We start from the raw sequence: 23,129 nt of genomic DNA, 5'->3' as shown, positions 1-23,129 counted from the left end.
TCTTTAGATCGTGTGGTTTGCAACTAGTATTTCTAACATTCCTTTTGCCTCACCCATATAAGTTTTATACACACACACACACACACACATGCATATATATACACATTATATGTATGTATATATGTGTATATAACATACACATATATGATGTATATATACACTGTATATATATAAATACACACACATATGCACATATATAAAATCATTTTTGTAATCTTTATATACCTTTTAAATTGTAAGTGCCTGCTGAAGACCATTGAAAATACCAAAAAATATTTAACGGTTAAAATCTAAAATAATAGGTAAATATTTTGACACTTGTCATAAATGTGTATATATTCATACACTATGGTATATCAAATACTTCCAAAGTGCTTATTTGTACATTAGGGTCACTTTAGGCCATCTTTTATGATTGCTAATTGAACAGGAACTCATGTGTGCTTCTTATCCCTGGTTCAGATGCTGATGGCTCTGGAAAGTGGCTGGCTGTAGTTTAGCTTTTGTGAATGGTAAGAATCATAAGCCCATATTCCTTGCCTTTGTTTTTCTTTTTTTCTTTTTTGACATGCTAAGATTTCCAGTTACTATCTTTAGTACCTTATTATATATTTGAATATTAACGCTTAATTGGCCAGTTCATGGTTACAGTGAAAAGGAGAGGAACTTTTATTCAATTTTATTATTGTTTTAAAATTGTCTATAACTGTGCTCCCTTTTGTAAGCCAGTGCCTTTCAGAACTTACAGTGTCATAGATTTCCCAATATAAGCCATTCTTACATTCCTGGAACCAGTGCTATTCAGAAAACTCTTTTGTATATGTACTGTGTAAAATATCATTTGTAGATCTTTTATTAGTAGGAATTGATGTATAATTTTTGATAGGGTGGGCAGACATTTTACTTTGATTTTAGGATTGTATTAACTGCATAAAACAAAATGGATAATTATCCTTTATCGTTTTTTTATATTTACTTAATTTAAACGAATTATTTAGTCTAAATTCCAAAACTTAGAAACAATATACATGGAATGGGATTTATCCCCTTGATAGTTTGAAAGAACTTATCCTTTAAACTGAGTGTTTCCTTAAAAACTTCTTGTCTTCCCATTTTAAGGGGGATTTTTACTTTCTAACACAGAAAATAAGCATTTTGCTGATATTTTTTAAATATTGACAGAGCTTTTTTACATTTTATTGTCTGTTAGTTTCCTTTATTATTGCTTATTTTATGTATCTAGATGAATTCTAATGTTCCTGGGTTATATTTTTTGTAATTTTGTCTGCATTTTTTTTCAAGCTATGAGAACATGTCACTTTTTCTGCTTTTCTGTAATTTTTTTTAAAGATTTTATTTATTTATTCATGAGAGACACAGAGAGAGAAAGGCAGAGACACAGGCAGAGGGAGAAGTAGACTCCATGCAGGGAACCTGTAATGGGACTTGATCCCGGGGCTCTGGGATCACGCCCTGAGTCAAAGGCAAACACAACTCCTGAGCCACCTAGGTGTCCTTGCTTTTCTGTATTTTGATTTAGTAACTTAATGTTATCTTTATTGATTCTTATTTTGGGCTTTTTCTTTAACTTCTCTAATTTTTTTGTTCAAGTAATATATTTTTTCCTTTTTTTCTCATTGAAGTTTTAAAGTATTAAGGAATGAATTGGACTATTAATGAATAGTAGTATCATTTTAATTATATTCTATATAATCTGATATTATTCTAGATATTTCTTTGATATAATAATTATTTAAGGTTCTGAACTTCTAGTTTTCCTTCTTATTTCTTAAATTTTGTTATTACTAATTATATTATGATCATTGAATGTGATCTCAATTTTTGTTTTTGAGTGAAGGGATTTTTGTGGCCTAGTTTATTATTTTTTTCCTTTTTTACTGTTCTATTTTTGTTCAAAAAGAAATTTTACTCAAATACATGTTTTATTAAAAATTATATTCTTTATCTACAAATCTTGAACTAAAATAAAAACTAAATTTGCAAATGAAAATCACTAATTGGCACCCTGGCATGATTCAGACAAAATGTGCCTTTTTTGATGACTTTCTTAAAGTAAGTAAATCACTGTAAATTACTGTCTTAAAGTAATGACACATTACTTTTTATATTTGTACCCAAAACATAAAGAACTGTTCAAATATCAGCTCTGCTATTTATACATCAACTTGTGACACTGGACAAGTCACTGAAATTCTGACCTCTTAGTCTTCTCATCAGTAAATGAGGACAATAAGAGGAGATACTTGAAGAGGTCTTGTTAGGATTAAATGAGTGAAAGAACGTCAAGTACATTGTGTGCCAATAATCAATCCCCCCCAAAATGTCAAGTCATCCTATTTTATTACTTTTAGAAGGACTTCTTTTAATTATTTGTGAGACCCTGATGATTCTTACCTCACTGTGTTTTAAGGACACTGTTTTATTTTGCTATCTTGGCTCTCAGCATAGTGTCTGTCTTGCACATTAGTAGATATGGGAATTTTATACCTTCCCAGCTTTTGATAGAAAGAATAACTGCTATTCTTATAGCACTTATAAGCTGAAACTATATCTCCCAATCCTCTAAAACACGGATTCTTTGGCACTTCTGACCAAAGGTATGGGAAGGCAGTCATTTCACAAATTCTGTCCCAAGTACAACAGGTCTCTTCAGTATATATATCTTATATATATATAGTATGTTGTGTATTATATATGTAGTCTATGAGAGTTGTAGATAAATATGAAGATCATTTGTTTGCTCTAGTGATTTTCACACTGAAAATGGACACAAAACATTAGATTATTACCAATACTTCTGATTAACTTACATTTTGATCTATGTTATTGAACCTTGCTAGTCAATAAATAAATGACTAATAAATAAATAAATAAATAGCTGACTACATATTTCAGAACAACTTAACCATTGCAGGATATTTTGATTATTTGCAAAATGTACATATTTAGCACAAATTTTGGCACATATTAATTACTTAGCAATACTTGATTTGTTAATTTTACTTTGCAGAGAAACATAGAAAGTTTTTTTATGAGCTTTAGAAAATATACAATAATCATATTCTGTATTCTTATTTATCCGAAACTAGAAAATCAACATACATTATTAGCTATCTTGACCCACTTTTTTTTAATTCAAGTATAGTTTACACACCATGTCACATTAGTTTCAGGTGTACAACATAGTGATTCGACAAGTCCATATGCTATGCTATGCTCACTAAAAGTGTATGTAGTACCATCTGTCACCATATAATGCTATTACAAAATCATTGACTATATTCCCTATGCTGTACCTTTTATCCCCATGACTTATTCATTCCACAACTGGAAGACTGTATCTCCTACTCTCCTTCACCCATTTTGCCCATATCCCCACATCACTCCCCTCTGGCAACCATCAGTTTGCTCTTTGTGTTTGAGTCTGCTTCTACTTTTTTTTTTATTCGTTTGTTTTTTAGATTCCACATATATGTGAAATTATATGGTATTGTCTTTCTCTGTCTGAATTATTTCTCTTAGCATAATACCTTCCAGATTCACCCATGTCACAAATAGCAAGATCTTATTCTTTCTTATGGCTGAGAAATATCTATTGCATATATGTGCCACATTTTCTGTATCCATTTATCTATCAATGGATACCTGGGTTGCTTCCATAAATTAGCTATTGTTAGTGCTGCAATAAACATAGGGGTGCATATACCTTTTCAAATTAATGTTTTTATTTTCTTTGGGTAAATATCCAGTAGTGGAATTACTAGATTGTATGATATTTCTATTTTTAATTTTTTGAGGAAACTCTACTCTATTTTCTGCTGTGGCTGCACCAATTTTCATTTCTCCTATTTCTCCACATTCTTGTCAACATGTTATTTCTTATCTTTTCTTGTCTAGCCATTCTGACAGGTGATATCTCACCGTGGTTTTGATTTGTATTTCCTGAATGATTAGTGATGATGACCATCTTTTTTATGTGTCTGTTGGCCGTCTGAATGTCTTCTTTGGGAAAATATCTATTCAGGTCTCCTTCCTATGTTTTAATTAGATTATTTGGGAGATTTTTTTTGATGTTGAGTTGTATAAATTCTGTATATATTTTGGATATTAACCCCTTGCTGGATATGTCACTTGTAATTATCTTCTCCCATTCAGTTGGTTGCCTTTTCATCCTGTCAGTTTTCCTTCACTGTGCAAATGCTTTTTATTTTGATGTAAATCTAATAGTTTATCTTTGCTTTTGCTTGCCTTGCCTCAGGAGACACATCTAAAAAGATGTTGTAAGAATTGATGCCAAAGAAATTACTGCCAATGCTTTTTTCTAGGAGTTTTATGATTTCATGTCTCTTATCTAGGTCCATTTCGTGTTTATCTTTGTGTGTTGTGTGAGAAAGTGGCCCAGTTTCATTCTTGTGCATGAAGCTGTGCAATATTCCCAACACCATTTGTTGAAGAAACTATCCATTGTTATATTAATATATCATTGTTATATTCTTCCCTCTTTTGTTATGGATCAATTGACCATATTATTGTGGGTTTATTTCTGGGCTCTCTGTACTTTTACATTGGTTTATGTAGTTTTCATGCCAATAACATACTGTTTTGATTACTATGGCTTTGTAGCTTATCTTGAAATCTGGGATTGTGAAACCTTCCATTTTGTTTTTCTTTCTGAAGATTGCTTTGACTGTTTGAGGTCTTTTATGATTTCATACAAATTTTAATATTATTTATTCTAGTTCTGTGAAAAATACTGTTGGTGTTTTGGTAGGGATTGCATTGAATCTATAGATTGCTTTGAAAGGCATGGACATTTTAGCAACATTAATTCTTCCAATCCATGAGCATGGAATATCTTTCCATCATTATTAGCTATCTTTTTACTAAAACTGCTTACAATGCAATTGCCTTTGCAAAGCTCTAAATCATTTTCTATATTCAGAAAGCATTCATGTAGCCATTAATTTAGGATTTATATGTTTGTTGATGTTTACTGTTTGCAGAGATCTTTCTGTTAATAATGTCACTATGTAAACATGCTAATGAGCAGAAAGGTCAATATATGACAACAGTTCTTTTGACTAAAAGCAGTGCTTAAATCTGAAAAGCAAATAATATGAAAGCTTTTAAAATCTTTGTGAGGTTACAAAATGTGAACCAAGTTTGTGAGTTAGTGAATAAACAGATCATTTAAAATGTTATCTTAAACTCAGTTAACTATCTGGTAATTTCTCATAAAAACACCTCTTTCAACATAGTATGAATTCTGAAGTGTCACACAGTAATCATTATCACCTTCATTAACTGCATGCTTCATAAAATGATGCAAGACTTCAGTCTAGATTCTAAGTATATTAACTAATATGCTCATCAGAGTAATACTATAAGTTATAGTGTATCTTTATTGTAAATTTAAAAACTAAGTTTATAGAGCTTGTCAGTGTTGGAACTGGTTTTTACATCTAGTTTCTTTCGCTCATGTGTACATGAATTTTGAAATTTTCTGCCCCCTTTCCCTACTGCTATAGCCTTAAAACTTCCTTCTAACTAGCACTAATTTAATATAAAGAGTGGGACTGTTTCTAAGAGAAGCCACAGTATGGGGTTTCAGCTCTGTGATCTAGTAGTCAGCAGAAAGGACACAGATGTTAACAGGCTGGAAAGCTTGTAACCAGAAATATTCCATCGGAAAAAAATATATTTGTAAGCTTTTTAATAATGAGTTATTATAAGCAGATTATATACTAATCAAGAGTATAGTATTAAGGAAAGTGGGTAAGAAATAAAATATTGACATGTATTGGGTGCCCTGTGGCTTTTCAGTGAAGTCTGACATGAAATACATATATTTGGGTAGATATACCCATTTGCTCTGATAAGAAAAGCTCTCTACTTGAGGCCAGAAATTTACACTGACTGAAATACTGAACATTTGAGAACTCATAGGGTTGAAAAATTACTTGAGGAATTCTGAAAACATAGTGACAATATAGTTAATAATGTCTCCAAATCTCTTGCCCTACCCCCACAAAGTAGATAGACTGACAAGAATTTTAAAAGAAAACCATAGTCACCAGTTACATCAAAAGTAGGAAATATGTTATCACTGTGAATTCCAAAATAAAAATGTATGGAGACAAATCAGCTAAAATACATACCTTATATTAGCATCTGTGCAGGAAGAAATAGAAGCAACAAAAGGTTTGATGGATCCTAAAGGGAAACCCCAAATTGCCAACAGATACCCTGGAAGGTGTGGCAAGCCAATTTAAAAATAGAAACTGTGGGGGCACCTGGGTGGCTCAGTAGTTGAACATCTGCCTTTGGCTTGCGTCATGATCCCAGAGTCCTGGGATCGAGTTCCACATTGGGGTCTCCTCAGGGAGCCTGCTTCTCCTTCTGCCTATGTCTCTGCCTCTCTCTGTGTGTCTGTAATGAATAAACAAATAAAATATTTTTAAAAATAGAAGCTGAAACTGAGCTGAGCTTATGAAGGATCCAATTTGTGAGTGAGAAGTGTTCATCATAGGTTCCGGAGAATTTGGATCATTCTGTTCTGTGAAATCTCAGAATAATCAGCCAACTTGCCTTCTATAAACATTCCCTAGTCAGAAGAAGCTGTTGAGAATAGAGTTCAAATAATAATAACAATTAAAAGGTCCAGACAAATGCAAGGGGAAGGAATACAGACAAAAACTTGGAAAATAAGAGATCACACTTTTGAACACTTCATGAAAACTACTAAAAAGAACTGTGTAAGTTAAAAAGTCAAAAAAGGCTATGATCCGAATAAACGTATGTCCCCTCTACCCCAAATCCCATGTTGAAATTTAATATCCAATGCGATAGTATTAGAAGGTGAGGCATTCAGGAGGTTATTAGGTCCTAAAAGTAAAGCCTTCAGGAATGGAAGAAGTACTTTTATTATAGAAGGGACCTAGCCCACTGTCCCATGTGAGGATACCATAAGAAGTCTACAACCAAGAAGAGGGCCCTTACTCAAGTATGCTGGCACCCCGATCTTAGATTTCTAGCTGCCAGAACTGTCAGCAATAAATTTCTGCTGTGTGTAGGCACCCAATCTGTGGTATTTGTTATAGCAGCACAAATAAGCTAAGGCAGATATATGAACCCATCTCTTACCCCTATAAATTATTAGAAAATATTTTTTTAGGAAAGTGAGTAAAAGAAAAGAATCATGGTCAAATTCCATACAAAGTTATTACAAAAAAAATAAAGCAAGAAAAAAAAAGAGAAATTCTATTTTTGCAGAATAAAGAGACATCCTTACCAATATATCCAATCAAGTAGATCTTATAGCTTTATTCAAACACTGACCTCTGTTAATAAAACACATCATTTCCAGGGCACAGAGGATATTCCCATAAATTGACCATATCGCAGGCCACAGGGAAAATATGATCAGAAAAGAATTTAAATCAAACTCAAAGAAATTAAGAAAGTTATAAAGATATAAAAGAACAACATTTCACTTATATGTGGAACCTAAAAAACAAAACAAAGGATGAACAAACAAACAGCAGAAACAGACCCATTAATATAGAGAACAAACTAAGAGGGTAAGATGGTGAGGGAGGGGATGAGCAACATGGGTGAAGGGGACTGGGAGATACAGGCTCTCAGCTAGGGAATGAATAAGTCATGGGTATAAAAGGTACAGCACAAGGAATCCAGTCAATGGTATTGTGATAGTGTTATATGGTAACAGATGGTAGCTACACCTGTGGCGAATATAGCAGAATGTGCAGACTTGTCAAATCACTGTGCTATATACCTAACACTAGTGTAACTATATGTGTCAACTATACCTCAATTTAAAAAAAAAACAAAACGACTTAGAATCAGGAAAAAAATAGAAATGATGTGATAGAACTCAGCAGAGCATTAGAAAATAAATGGTTTCAGAAGTGAAGACTAAACTAGAAGGGACAATGAACAAATGAACACAATAGATAATGGCTTAAGAGAAGCAGAAAGTTTTTTTAGAAAAAGAAAGTTTAAAATTAAAGAAAATAGATTAAAGGATTTCAGAAAAAAAATCTAATGCATGCATAATAGAAGTGTCCCCAGATGAGACCGGGCATGTTCAGGGTGGTATGGCCGTAGACAGAAGTGTCCCCAGAGAAGAAAACCAAAGCGATGAAACAGAAACATTAAAAAAAATTTCTAAAAAAACAAAATTTCTTAGTGAAAAACTTTTTCTTAAATATAATTTAGACAATATACTAAAATGACATACCATATAGATGGGAAAAATTAATATTTAAAATGTCAAACGCTAAACATATTCTGTAAGATTACTGGTCTTACCTAAAAATTAAAGGAAGAAGAAATAAATTTTTAAAATGTAAGGATATCGGGATCCCTGGGTGGCGCAGCGGTTTGGCACCTGCCTTTGGCCCGGGGCGCGATCCTGGAGACCCGGGATCGAGTCCCACGTCGGGCTCCCGGTGCATGGAGCCTGCTTCTCCCTCTGCCTATGTCTCTGCCTCTCTCTCTCTCTCTCTCTCTCTCTCTCTGTGACTATCATAAATAAATTAAAAAAATTTTTTTAAAAAGTTAAAAAAAATAAAAAATAAAATGTAAGGATATCCATGAAAGATCAAATCATTTATAAGGGAAACAAAAGTAGATTTGCATCATATTTCTAATAGTATCATCTTATACCAAATGATAATAGTATAATTTATTTAGCCACTTTAGAAAAGAGATTAAAGTTGAGGATTTATTTTATATTCAGCCAGACTGTCAGATATAAAGGCCATAGAAAATATGGCTGTGAATATTGTTCATGTTCTTTTGAACCCCTGTGGAGGAATCTACGAGAAAATCAGTTTCCAATAACCAAAAATACTGGAGAAACATCAGTTTAAGAACTCATGATAAACACTAAAAACATGTATACCTATACACTCGATTAACAATGGTAACAAGGAAGGAATAATATATAATGGCTGTATACTCTGACAATGTATAAATGGAACAATCATCAAAATGAGGCAGAAGGCAAATGAAGTATACAAAATAGTATAAAAGTGTAAAAAAAAAAGGACTACTCTTCATAAAGGTATTCTTACTTCCAATTACATACTGGAAGACAGATAGCAGAGGGAAAAGATAAAATTAATGGCTATAAAAACACAGTCTAGTTTTAGTGAAGACATCCAACAAAACAGAAGAGAAAACTTAGAAATAAACTCAACTCTATATGTAAACTTGGCCTACAATAAAGGCAGCATTTTTAGTAGGAAAAGATATAATTTTTTTTAAGTGGTGCAAAAAAGTACCTGGATAAACTTCAAATGAATTAAAGATTTCATTGTAGAAATCAGTTAATGCAAGCAATACAAAAAAACCTGGGTAAATTTCTCTGTAATATGTGTTATGAAAGTGTTTTATAGTTTGGCACAAAATCCAGAGATAAGGAATAAGCAAAATAAAAGGCAGTGATATTCATGGGAAAATATTTATAACTTATATCACATTTAAAAGGTTAATATTGCTAGTAAATAGTTTTCTAAAAATATACAAGAAAGGCACTGACAACTATAGAAAACTGAGCTAGAGGAATAGTTCACAATGAAAGAAATGCAACTAGCCTTAAACCATAAAAAGTTATCCTCAATATTGCTCATAAAAGAAAAATGCGTATTGAAACTACCTAAAGTTACCATTTGTCACGTAATTTTATTGACAAATATCCAAAACTCAACAACATATTTTCTCATAAAGGCTGTAAGAAAATGAGCACTCTCATATATTGCTGATACACTGCAGAAAGATGCATGGAGGGAAATTTGACAAAGCTACCAAAATTGCATATACATTTATCCTTTGTCCCAGAAATTTAACTTCTACCTGATAAATACACTGGAAATTTTAACAGATATATACAGAAGGCACATACACACCATATACATATATAATAATTGCCAGATTATTTGTAAAAGCAAAAGGATGAAATAAACTAAATGTCCACTAAATATCCATGTAGTGGAGAATCTTGTAGCTTGTATCTGTAAAAAAGAATGGGACACATATATATTTCTATGAAGTAATCTCCAAGAAGTATTATTCAGTGAAAAAAAAAGAAAAGTCTCTGAAGTATGCCAGCTAGTAAGCCCTTAGCTAACAAAGAGAAGGTGTATACACACACACACACACACACACACACAATCATGTTTGTATGTATTCTAATATTTTAATAAAAGTAAAGAATGAAAGAATAAACTTTAAAATTTAGAAAAAAAAGGTTGATATCCACAGAGTGGAGTTTTGGACAGGGTGAAGAAGATAGAAATAAAGTCTAGATTTGTTGATAATCTCACATGGAATGCTCATATATAGGCTCAATAAGTAAAATCTATTTATAACTGCTATTTTAATGCCTTAATAGCAGAGACTCTGCATCCATTTGAACTACAAAATTCAGGTCCATCAGTTCTCTTTATGTGGAGCACAAATAGTATGGCATTTTAAGGGGATACTTGCATAGGGATCATCTGTAATGATTTCAAAATGAACATTAAAAGTTGATTCGTAGAGTTTGATTACAATCTAATATCTTTGGGAAATGGTACATCAATACAAAGGAAAGAAACAGAAAATATAAGGATTTTCTAAAATTTCCAGAAGGATTGAGCAGGTTATGTGTAAGTAGGGAAGTATGGTGTGTGGTGCTCATTGGGTGAAACTCCGGGCCTGTTGCCTAAGCTTTGACCAGAATAGTTACACTTCATTGTATAAATTGGCATTCAGTGAAAGATTTTCTTTATAGAACAGGATGGGCAGCCCATAAAACAGTTTAAAACTACTGACTTAGAGAATAAAAGTCTTTTAATTAGAATTTTCTCTCATACATTAAATCTTTATAAGATTACACATTGTTATTATTCTATAAATATGGATTACAAAAACACAAAATATGATCATTTAAATAAAAAAGAAAAAATTGAATAATCCAAGTTCAAAAATGAAAGAATATATGCTTGTACCAAATGTTAACATAGTTGTTGTCATTGCCAATAAAGTTGGTTCTAGTCTTCCTGGAGGTAAAAAAAAAAAAAAAAAAAAACAAAAAAAAACTACATAAACTATGTAGCTCTAGAAAGAAACTTTCTAAATATAAACATTCTAAAATACAAGGTGTTTCCTGCTACTATATTGAGGAAGAAATTTATTAGAAAATAAACAGTGACTTTATCAGTTGGAATCCCTTCAGCTACAAGTGCTAAAAACAACCCCAACTTGGATTAGCATCAACAATAAGACCATTTCCAGAATCCTCTAGGAAACCTCTCTTCATGTCCCATTGGTCCAAATAGAAGTGTTTTCCTTATTTCAGTAAGTACCTGGAAAAGGAGGACTCCTACCCTAATATTTTCTATTCCATGGAGCATAACTGAATACCATAACAAACTGACTTCTGTTAGAAAAAAGGAAGGAGGATAAGCAGCCCACAATGACTATTTCAACAATTTAATGGAAAATGTCCTTGTCATCAGCTTTACTGCAGTCACCAAGATGGATTTTATGTGACCATTTCTCGTTCATCTTTGTTAGAAGTCAGGCACTCATATGAAAGGACATCTCGGCCAAGGCTAATAAGATTCAAATATGCAGCTGGTTATTCAACTTTATCCAAGTGAGATTGAACTGAGAATTCCTGAATGAATATGTTGGAAGCACTTCCCTTTGACTAGAGTTTTCTAACCCAAATTAAACTTTGCACTGGTCAACTGTTGGGATTCTATAATATAGATTCAAGACGTTAGGAAGGAAAAAATGAGAGAGGCAGAAGGAGCCACTCTTCTACAAGATCCATCAACACAGGAAAGAGGACAAACTTTCAGGCGATATAAATAAGCCTGCCTAAATAGCACTTTCTAATTATATTAATAAACACTTCTCTAGACACTGGAGTCACTTTGCAGTGACTATTGCTGCAGACTATTTTAGGCTTCTTCTTTGACAGAGAACTGATGCTGGTAGTATTCTGAATCGGTAGATCCATAAGCATAAGTATGAAACAAGTTAAAAGGAAAGGAGAACAGGTCTATGCATTCTCAAGCCATCTCACCAGGGGAAAGACCACATTACTTCCTCACAGAAACAGTCCATAGGAGTTCCTACAGAGACAACCAGCGTTTACCTAAGAATGCCTCTGTGAGTAAGCTCTTGGCATAATTGCTTGATGGAGTCCATAAACTTCCACACTGAGGAACAAGACAGTATGTTTTCCTGAATCATTTTCAGAGGATGAGTTACTGTAATAGTGCCATAGCCATAGGGTAATCTTGGTAACATCCTTGTGAGGAATTGAAGCTAAGAGCCGGAACTACCAATGTGAAGGCCAGATGGCTTATTGACCCATGATATCTACTATCTAGGTAACCAAATAAATTTTCTAAATATGTAGAGTTATTTAAAAGTGACATTAGGGAATGTCTGCTACAGAATATGCTTTTAGTTTTCTCCTACTGAGCACCTCTTTTCTCACAGCCCTCAGATAATAGAATCATTTATCTCTTCAGGCCATTCTTGGTTCTTGCTGTTAAAGCTGTCATCACTAGAGGTGCTTACACATAAGTTTATCTAAAAAAGCAATCAGATCATTAAGGTATAATTTAAAAAAAAGGGGGGGGGGGCAACTGACTCAAAACTTGAAATTATTTTAGAGTAACTGGAAGTCTGTGTTAACCTCCTGCATCTTGGCCCATAGCCATTTTCCTGTCCACAGAATCAATGACAAGTGAAAAGTTAATAAAAGCTACCAGGAGACTTACATTGCTGAATTGTTCAGGATTGTATTCAGCTGCATATTACAGAAATCTGACAAACAATGGCTCAGACAAGTACGGATATTTTTTTAATCTCATATAACAAGGAATAAAGTTGAAAGCTATGTAGGACTGATGAACAAAGAACCAGGCTACTTCTATCTCTGGACACAGAAGATAGAATGGCTATTATACTTCTGGGCATCACATCTATGTTTAAAAGAAGGAAAAAGGATCAAAATGGAGTGGAAAAATTTTACACCAATTTTGTGTATGTATGTGTGTGTGTCAGAGAGAGAGAGAGAGAGAGAAAGAGAGAGATACTCATACTTACTACCTAAGTTACCAGAAATTTTTCCATGAGTACCTGCATATCCATCACATTAGCTAGATTGGAAAGCATGAATAGGAAAAGGAATATTTTAAGCACAATACATTGCTTCCTTCCAAAATTTAGGATTCTGTTTAAAAGTAAAGGAAAAATGGGGATCCCTGGGTGGCGCAGTGGTTTGGCGCCTGCCTTTGGCCCAGGGCGCAATCCTGGAGACCTGGGATCGAATCCCGCATCGGGCTCCCGGTGCATGGAGCCTGCTTCTCTCTCTGCCTGTGTCTCTGCCTCTCTCTCTCTCTCTCTGTGTGTGTGACTATCATAAGTAAATAAAAATTTTAAAAAATAAATAAATAAATAAATAAATAAAAGTAAAGGAAAAATGGATTAGTAGGTGGGCAATTAAGAGAATCTGCTCAATTATTCTTAGATTTTCCTGTAATGTTAAAAGGGGAGAAAGTGTATAAATTCTAGAAAAGTTGATCCAAAAACTTACTTGCTCTTCACATTGTATGTTGGACTAAAAAGATATTTATTTATTCACTCAAAGATCATTATTATATGCAAATTCTGACTAGGCACTGTATTAAATGTTAAGCAGAGTAGTAAGATATAAACCTGCTCTCAAGGAGTTTACAATCTGGTGGATGAGAGAGGCTATTTAAAATAACAATAGCAACAACAACAAAATGGTAGAAAGGGTAAAGGAACATAGAATATATCATCCCAAAATATGCCTTTTGACATAAGAATTATTTTGAGCTCAAGTCAATGAAACAGCAGCAAACAGAAAAATCTCCCTCCTTTCTGCCTAAGGGTAGGATAGAAATTCTTTTACTGGAGACAGACCCTTTATCAACCTAGAGACAGCACCAGAGGATCTGCAAACAAACCTTACTCTCTTAGTTTCCTTCCCACAGTTTGCTGTCCTTGGAAGTCTAAAACTGCTTTTCTTTGTCCTGCCATTTCTCTATAAATGTATTGTTCTTTGTTGAAGGTGATATATGAGCTGGAATTATAAGCCACCATTTTGAATTACTTTTGGTTTAGATTTCACCCACCTGACATGTACTACCCACTCTAATAAACTATTTGTGTTTTCTCTTAATCTTTTTGTTAAAGAGTCCTTGCTGCAAACCTAAGATGGCTAGAAGTAGTTTTGTCTTTTCTACAGGGACTTTGTACAGTGGAGGGTAGCAACAACAGAAAAAGTGATGAATTTTACCTGGGGAGAAATAGAAGGGGAACTTCAGAATGACTTCATGCCAGAGTTAGTCATTGAGCAGTATCTTGAAAGGAGCAATATCTAGGCAATCTGCTAAATAGGCTGCCTGGGGTGGTATGGAGAAAATAGGATGTTTCCATAAGTTTAAGCAAAATCACGTAGGAGTCAACAACCTGACTCCTGGTACTATAGTACCCAAACAATTTTCTTTTGTTGCACAAGGCTATGAGGAAATATAAAAATTAAACTCAAGTGGAATAGAAAACACTTTCTGTAATATAGTCAGTTATCGAAGAAACCTTTTTCAAAACAAAATGACATGAATTCCCAAATTTGTTGCTTAGAAAGGAAGCCCCAATAAAACTTAGATTGGATTCTCCTGGGAGTTTAAATAAAAATGACAGTTTTGCTTTTCTCCTACCACAGCAACACAATAGTGCTGTCTTAACATGCGATAGGAGATTCCCACCCCCTCCTGCTAGCCTGGGGGAGGGGGGGTAAAGTAGGATTTGTAGATCCATAGTTCATCTCTCCCAGCTATATTGCAAAATCCATCACTTCCTCTGGCTCAAAGGGTAGGGAATGTCTCTGTGGTGTATCTCACAGCATCTTTATTAACCAACATTTCCATTTTCTTGGATCCATATTTTTATAGTGCCTAGACCCTGCTTGACAGTTTCTTAGTGAAAGTGAAAGTTCCATGCCTTATGGATGCCACTGCTAGTAAGTGAATCCTTGGAATATCTGACTAAATGTTTTTCTTTTGTTCTTTCTGCACAGACACTTCTCATTTTGGCTGCTGGCATAACTCCCAAGAACCATTGTCGAAATATTCTGCCCTCATTCTCTTTGTTACTAGAAAATGTAATCTATCCATCAACCTAGTTCCCTTTTTTTTCCTTTTAATTGGTTAAGGCCCAAGTAGGAAACAGAACCCACCCTTGAAAGTTCCTATAAACAGACCCTAATGAAGGGACTACTTACACAGAGGGGTGAGCAGGGTTAAAAGGGAACAATAACGGATGAGGAGGCTTCCAGGGACTAGCAAGGGCGGGATGCAATTGTGCCAATTAGGGTTGAAAGGACAGAGAAAGAAAAATAATTTCCTGAAATCAGTGAGAAAGGCGACTTGGAGGAGCTGCCAGGTCAGAGCTGTGAGTGCAAGAGGACACAGTGATTACCCAGGACCTTATCATAAAGGAAGGGAAAGAAAGAAATGCTTTGATTTTCTTCTCTTCCTTCCTCCATCTTGTGCTGCTTTCTTCCATTGACCAACTGCAAGGAAAAACCAGGTGGGCAAACTTCAGGCTCAAGGAAGGGAAGAGAATGGATCTGTGAGAGGTAGGAAAAAGCACAAAAACCAGGAAATCATTCTGCTATTTTTCTGGGTTTTGACCACACTGATTCTTCACATTCCAGAAAATTCCCAAATACCAGGTAGCAAATTATACCTTGGGTTCTGGTTAGGATCAGATCTCCTGGCACTTGGGCACTGAAATGATTTACTGTAACATTTTGTAAAGACTCACCTTTTTTGACCTGGGTTTAAGTTATACATCTGCTAATTGGCTTGGTCAAGTTACTTTGCCCCTATGAATAGTTTTCCCATTTAACACATGAGACAAATACATAAACTTACCAGGGAAAAGATAAAATAATTCATATTAAACAATCATCATTGTGACCAGCACAGTGTAAGCATTTTGTAAATGTTAGTTAGCTATTATTATTAGAAATTATAAATGTGGGTATTTTTATCATAAAACTTTGGATGCAACAACAATGCCTACATCATAAAATTATGAGAATTAAATAATGTAAAGGACTTAGAAGAACGTCCAAAAACCATTATTGTTAATATTATCATTTATTATTTAAAATAATAGTTTAAGAATATATTCACTGGAATTCTTAAAAGGTTCAACATTGTCCTGTTTCATAAAGCAGGAGATAAAAGAACATATTGTTTAGTCCCATTTTTGTAAAAACTCAGTGTACCATGGTGCCCAGTGAAGAACTTTAAATTATTTTAGCAAAATGACTGTGTTTAAAAGTTGCTAGCCATTAGTTGCTGCTAGTAGAAATAGCAGTACACTTCTATGGAACATGACTCTGTTTTGGAAAGGACACAAGAATGGCCATTTAATTTTACTCATTATGGAAAATGACCCTCATCATTGTCTAGCCCACAGATCTTGAGAAACTACTCTTTGGGGATTCTCTGCGATAGAGTGTGGTTACTGACTTTAGAAGAACTGATGTCTGATGTGCCTGTAACTATGAGGCCACTGTGGCGTCATAATTCTTTTATGATAAAAAAGGCTTTTTATGCTGTGCTCTGCAAAAGGAAGCATTATGTCCATTTTTTGAGGTGAAGTAGAATTGAGAAAGGTGGTATGGGATTGAGAGCAATGGTGAAAACCATGTGACAATGTGAACTACAAGGAGGTCCATAATGAATTAAGGGAAAACATTCTGAACTTGAAGAAATTCAGTCCTTTATCTCTTTAAAATATTTATGTTCTATGCCTGAATGTATACATTAAGTTGAGAAAAATTGAGAATTAAATGTAAATCATTTATCATCAGGTGGTGTGATATTTAAAGATTTTTTTTTTAAGATTTTATTTATTTATTCCATGATAGTCACAGAGAGAGAGAGAGAGAGGCAGAGACATAGGCAGAGGGAGAAGCAGGCTCCCTGCAGGGAGCCCGACGTGGAACTCGATCCCCGGTCTCCAGGACTGCGCCCTGGGCCAAAGGCAGGCGCTAAACTGCTGTGCCACCCAGGGATCCCTATTTAAAGATTTTTAAAGACAGGCAGACAATAATGAAAGAACATGTAGATTAAACATCAGCATTCTGAAATGCTGAAGACATTGATTTAATTTTCAAGGATAAAATGAAGCTGAATAAAAGAAATCATGAAAGATGACGCAAATGAACGTTTTATGCTAGAAACTATATTCGTCAATTATATTTTAAAGTGCTGCCCTTTCTTTGGTCTTCATTGTAGCCGCCCTACTTCAGATGGTCTACTTCAGACCTCCTAAAACCCTTCAATGGCTTCCATTTTGCACTTTGAATAGAAGTCAAACTTTATTTTTGTGTGTGTATTTTTTATTGGAGTTCGATTTGCCAACATACAGTATAACACCCAGTGCTCATCTCATCAAGTGTCCCCCTCAGTGCCCATAAAAAAAAAAAAGTCAAACTTTATGCCCTGACACTTAAAACCCTATCTCTGTCTTGCTCCCAAATGGCTCCCATAGAAAATTGTTCTATGAATCTCCTGCTTACTAACCGTGCTCCAACATTGCTTGAATATGAAAAGTTTCTTCTCATCACAGGGACTTCGCACTTGTTTTTCCTGCAGCACAGAACTCGTTTCTTCATGATATTCACATTGTTGGCTTTCCCTTTTTTCCTGTGGCTTCATTTCAAAAGCTACCTTGTCAGAGAAGCTTTCTGTGACCATCATTCCTAAAGTCCTTTTATAGTTTACTTTCTCTGAGGTTTATTTCATTACATGAAATCACAGCTTTTACTTCTTTTTCTGCTCTTGTATCTGTCTTGCTGGCCTGGGCGAATCACTGGAAGTGTAACATCCGGGCGGCTCAGAAGCCCCACTGGGATATAGAGTTGATTCAAACTGGTGCAGACTGACCAGCTGTCCTCATACATCCAGTACCAGCTCCATATAAACCCCTTCCCTAGTCATCCAAGTACCCACAACCCAGGTTTGGTAGAACACAACCAAAGGGCACTTCCATATATTGCTACTCATTTTCAAGAGATATTACATGACCAAAAATTAGCAAAACAGACTCTAAAGGTGATTCTGTGGCATTTGGATTCTCTGTGCTGGAACTCATCCCTTGCCCCTCCTCAAACATACAAGGTACAGTATACTAAAGTGTGGTAAATCTACTTAAAAGATATGGGAAGATATTCAACAGATATATAAAATATAATGATATAGTAACATGTATAATATTTATTATATATAAAACAGAGAGGGGCAGCCCCAGTGGCCCAGCGGTTTAGTGCTGCCTTCAGCCCAGGGCGTGATCCTGGAGACCCGGGATCGAGTCCCACATCAGGTTCCCTGCATGGAGCCTGCTTCTTCCTCTGCCTGTGTCTCTGCACCCCGCCCCCCCGCCCCGTGTCTGTCATGAATAAATAAATAAAATATAAATAAATAAATAAAATATAAATAAATAAATAAAATATAAATAAATGAATAAATAAATCAAAGAAGTTAATTTTAAAAGAGAACCATGTATTAGGATTAAGTATAAAAAAGAGAATAGGAAAATGATAAAACATGTTTCCCATTAATGGGAAAACAGTAGGATGAACCCACAAGTAGACCAACTAGCAAGCTGGAATATATTAAAATGAGAAACCCTCTGATGGCAGGAGCAAAGAAAAAAAGTGAAAAAAATTAGAAGAATCATGGAAGATATCAAATTGCCAGATCTAGAAATTAGATACCCCCTAGGAGAATAAAAGAATGGATAGAATGAAACGTTTTCAGAAATTCCTAGATTAAAGAATGAAAGACCTTAGTTTGGAAGTGCTCATAAAGTGCCAAAAAAAAAAAAAAAAAAAAAAAAAAAAAAAAACACCTCACACTTAGATCCAAGACAGTGATGTTAAAAAATATCAAAGTGAACATTTTTTAAGTTCCAAGAGAAAGAGTAGATTCTCAAACAAGAATAAGAGTTATACTGATATCATGCATTTCAATAAGAATTGTAGATTAAAAAGGCAAGGTAGTAATATTTTAGAGTAAAATAATTTTGAAACTAGAACTCGACAGGTAGCCAAATTATCATTTCAATGGGAAGGTATGATAAAATCTAATCTGGCAAAGTAGTCTTCAAAAGATTTGCCACAAAAAGGCTCACTTTAAAAAACGCTCTTGCAGCAAATAATGAAATAAGAAGGGAAATAAATGTTGGATGTTGTAAGAGACAGCAGAAATTAAGGTGGTAAAATACCATCAAATCCCAATGCAAACATTGTTGTCAAAGAAAGCTGAGGAAAACAAAAAGAAGATAATAGAAATCCTTAAAAACTCAGGATAAAAACTCTAGAAAACAGCAACCGGGGCAGACAGAAAACAAATGGAGGGGAGTTTATGCTAAAATGTATGTTTTAGGTATCCCTGGGTGGCGCAGTGGTTTAGCGCCTGCCTTTGGCCCAGGGCACGATCTTAGAGACCCGGGATCGAATCCCACGTCGGGCTCCCGGTGCATGGAGCCTGCTTCTCCCTCTGCCTGTGTCTCTGCCTCCCTCTCTCTCTCTCTCTCTGTGTGACTATCGTAAATAAATAAAAATTAAAAAAATAAAATAAATAAAATAAAATGTATGTTTTATAAGTGGGGATATGTAAACATTCATATGTTTATAAAATTAATGTGTGGATAAACATGACTGTGGGACTTAAATTAAGGGCAATTACAATAAAACCAAAGTTTAATGTATAATTCTTTAAAAAGAAAACTTGATTGACCCAATGAAAAGAAGAAAAAATGTGCAACAGTAGATAATACAAAAAAATTGCAAATAATGAGTCTTAAGATAAATTTTTTTATATAAATGATTTATAATCATTAGTTAAAAGACCACAGGGTTTTTTTTTTTTTTCTTTAAGATTCTATAGTATTTTCTGTAGTTGACACACTGAAAATGAAAAGGCAAAGAAAGGTTGAAAATGCAAATTTGGAAGCAAATATGTCAAATAAATAGGAACCAAAGAAATCTTTTGTGGTAAACATAATAGTTAAAAGGAAAATTGTTTTAAGAAACAGAAAGAGAGATTATACACTGATAAAGGAAAAGACAGAGCAGGTAGATATAATCCTTATAGGTATGCATGTAAATAATATCATTTTAAACTGTAAAGAGATAAACTGGGGAATTTCAGGGGGGAATTGATTAATTATAAATTTAGATTTTAATATTGACTTTGAAATCCATAGATCAAGCAGGCAAAAAATAAGCAGCAATATCAAAGATCTGAGCAAATCAATTTATACACAAAACTATTGGACAACATAAACCTGTTCAATTAAAAAAAAGAGAGAATATAGAATATACATATTTTATGCACTCATGGAGAAAATAAAGTAAAAAGTCCATGTTCTAAACTGTAGAGAAAGCTTCTATGTATTCCAAGGGATCAGTGTCATGCAAACTATGTTTTCTGATTATAATTAAATGATATTAAATATTATCAACAAAACTATATAATTGAAAACTAGATAATATTTCACTTAATTACCACTGGATTAAAAAGAAAATTATAAAGGAAATTAAAAAACTCTTAGAACTTAATATCAATAAAAATGCTGAAGGACACAAATTATGAGGCAAAAATTATGTTAAAGCTTTAATTAAAATAAAGTTTAATTCCAAATAAATTTATCAGTAAATAAGAAAAAATGGATAGAAATTGAGCAAGACAGTAAACTCAACCAAAAAAACAGATAGTAATAAACATGACATATTAATAGAATATAGAACAAACAAAAGAATATTAGCAAAATCAGTGACTTGTTCTTGGATAGTGTAATAACAGAAAGTTCTTAAAGAAGTGATATAAAAATGAAAATTTACAAATAAAAGTATAGGATAATAATGAAATAACTACTAACAGGTGGAAATTAGTGAGAGAATAATGTAAACAATTATATATATTTTTTAATTTATTTGAAAGATTTTATTTATTTATTCATTAGAGACATAGGCAGAGGGAGAAGCAGGCTCCCAGTGGGGAGCCTGATGCAGGACTCAATCCCAGGACTTTGGGATCACAACTTGAGCCAAGGCAGACACTCAATCACTGAGTGACCCAGGTGCGCCTAAACAACTATATTTTAAAAAGCAGATGAAATGGATTTAAAAAAGACTGAAGCAAGAAAAAAAATAGCAAAATTGAATAAGCCAATAAGCATTAAATAAATCAAATGATTGGCAAAGATAGTGTAAAACACCAAACCCTTATTGTTTTGTAGATAATTCTGCCAACATCTTAAGGTATATTTGACTCTTATCATATGCAAGTTACTTCAGAAATTAGGGGAAAAAAGAATTAAAAGGAATTGGAGATGCCTCACTAAGTGAGGCACTAATGAAATCTTGATTCTAAAAAGAGATAAGGGAAATCAAAGAAAGTAAAATTATAGCCCCATTTTACTTACAAACACATATGCAAACATTAAATAAAACACTGATTTTATAAGGCAGATTTGAAATGCATATGATCAGAATTAATTAATCCTAAAATAGAAGGATAGTTCAATAGAAATTTTATTAATCTGCCATAATAATAAGTAGAGAAGAAAAATACATATTTATCACAGTGAATCACAAATTTATCACAGCAGAAAATGCAGATAGTAAAATTGAACACTGATTCACAATTTCTAAAAAACACAAACCCATGAAAATTATGAAATAAAATAGAATTTTTCAAAGTTCATAAAGATTATATAACAAAAACCTATTACAAATATTTTTAATGTAGAAACATTAGACTGGAAGAGACAAGATTCTCTTTCAGTACTACTGTTTGACATGGTATTGAAGATTCTAGCCAGCACAAAAAGAAAAAAGAAAATAAATGAGATGTAAGGAATCACATAAACTAGTGAAGCTATCATTATTTTTAAATGAAAGAAACCATAATGAACAAAATATTTGAAATAATAAGAGCTCAGCAAAAATAAACTAACAAAAACCAATAGCATTTCTTCATACCAGAAATAATCTAGAAAATAGATTTAAAAGTACATCATCCACTATAAAGCTATAAAACATCAAATAATTCAATAAAAATACACAGAATCTTTGATAAATTGCTGATGAATTACGTATATGCATACTCATGACCCAGGGATCTCGGTACTAAGGAATTTCTCTTGTATATATCCTCATGCATAATGAGCTCTTGTAGCAATTTTAATGCGGAGTATCTTGTGTAGTCAGGGAATTGGAGTCAATTAAAGTATCTTTCAGTGGGGATTAGTTGGCACCAGTAGAATACAAAGCAACTTTAGAAGTAACAAGTGAATGTACACACAACATGCTAATATCTTAGAAGCATAATTCTGATTGAAAAGTTAGCAGAAGAAAATCTTTACTGCACTATCATTTATGTTAAGTTTCATGGGCACAAAATAATCATACATGCTTTACAAGAACATCCAAAAGCAGAAAGCTATGTAATCAAACTGTTAGAATGGTGTCTAATGTGCCCAGAGGAGGGGAAGGAGTAGTATGAGAAATAGGGCCAAAAGGAAATCAATACATTAAAATGTAACTAAAATAATAACAAGGAAGGAGTGTGGCATGGACAAATAAAAACAGAGTGCCATAAACAGAACTCTAAGTAATCCAACTTTTACACCTGACATCCCGAAAACTAAGAAAAATAAGATAACCTCCTTCTATACCTTTAAGTATCTGTATTCAGAGCCCTTGTAACAATGGCAGTAAAGGGGAGGTGACATGGTTAAGACTAGGCTGCTCTGGTAACAAAGCCACAAGATAAATGAGGCAAGGAAGCAGCACCATTGGTTCTGGGCTGTGCCCATCTTTCTTGCACGAAAGCAAACAAGACAGCAACACATTGATTTACAGTAAAAGGGCCTATCTTTGCAACCAGAAGGCTTGGAAACTTTTTTTTCCCCCGATGAGAGCAAATCACTCTTTTAAGAAAGTCACTGAACATCTAAAGAGAGGC

The sequence above is a fragment of the Canis lupus genome, chromosome 22 (assembly GCF_011100685.1).
Source record: "Canis lupus familiaris isolate Mischka breed German Shepherd chromosome 22, alternate assembly UU_Cfam_GSD_1.0, whole genome shotgun sequence".
Taxonomy (NCBI): Eukaryota; Metazoa; Chordata; class Mammalia; order Carnivora; family Canidae; genus Canis; species Canis lupus.
Note: the sequence above shows the minus strand (reverse complement) of the source record.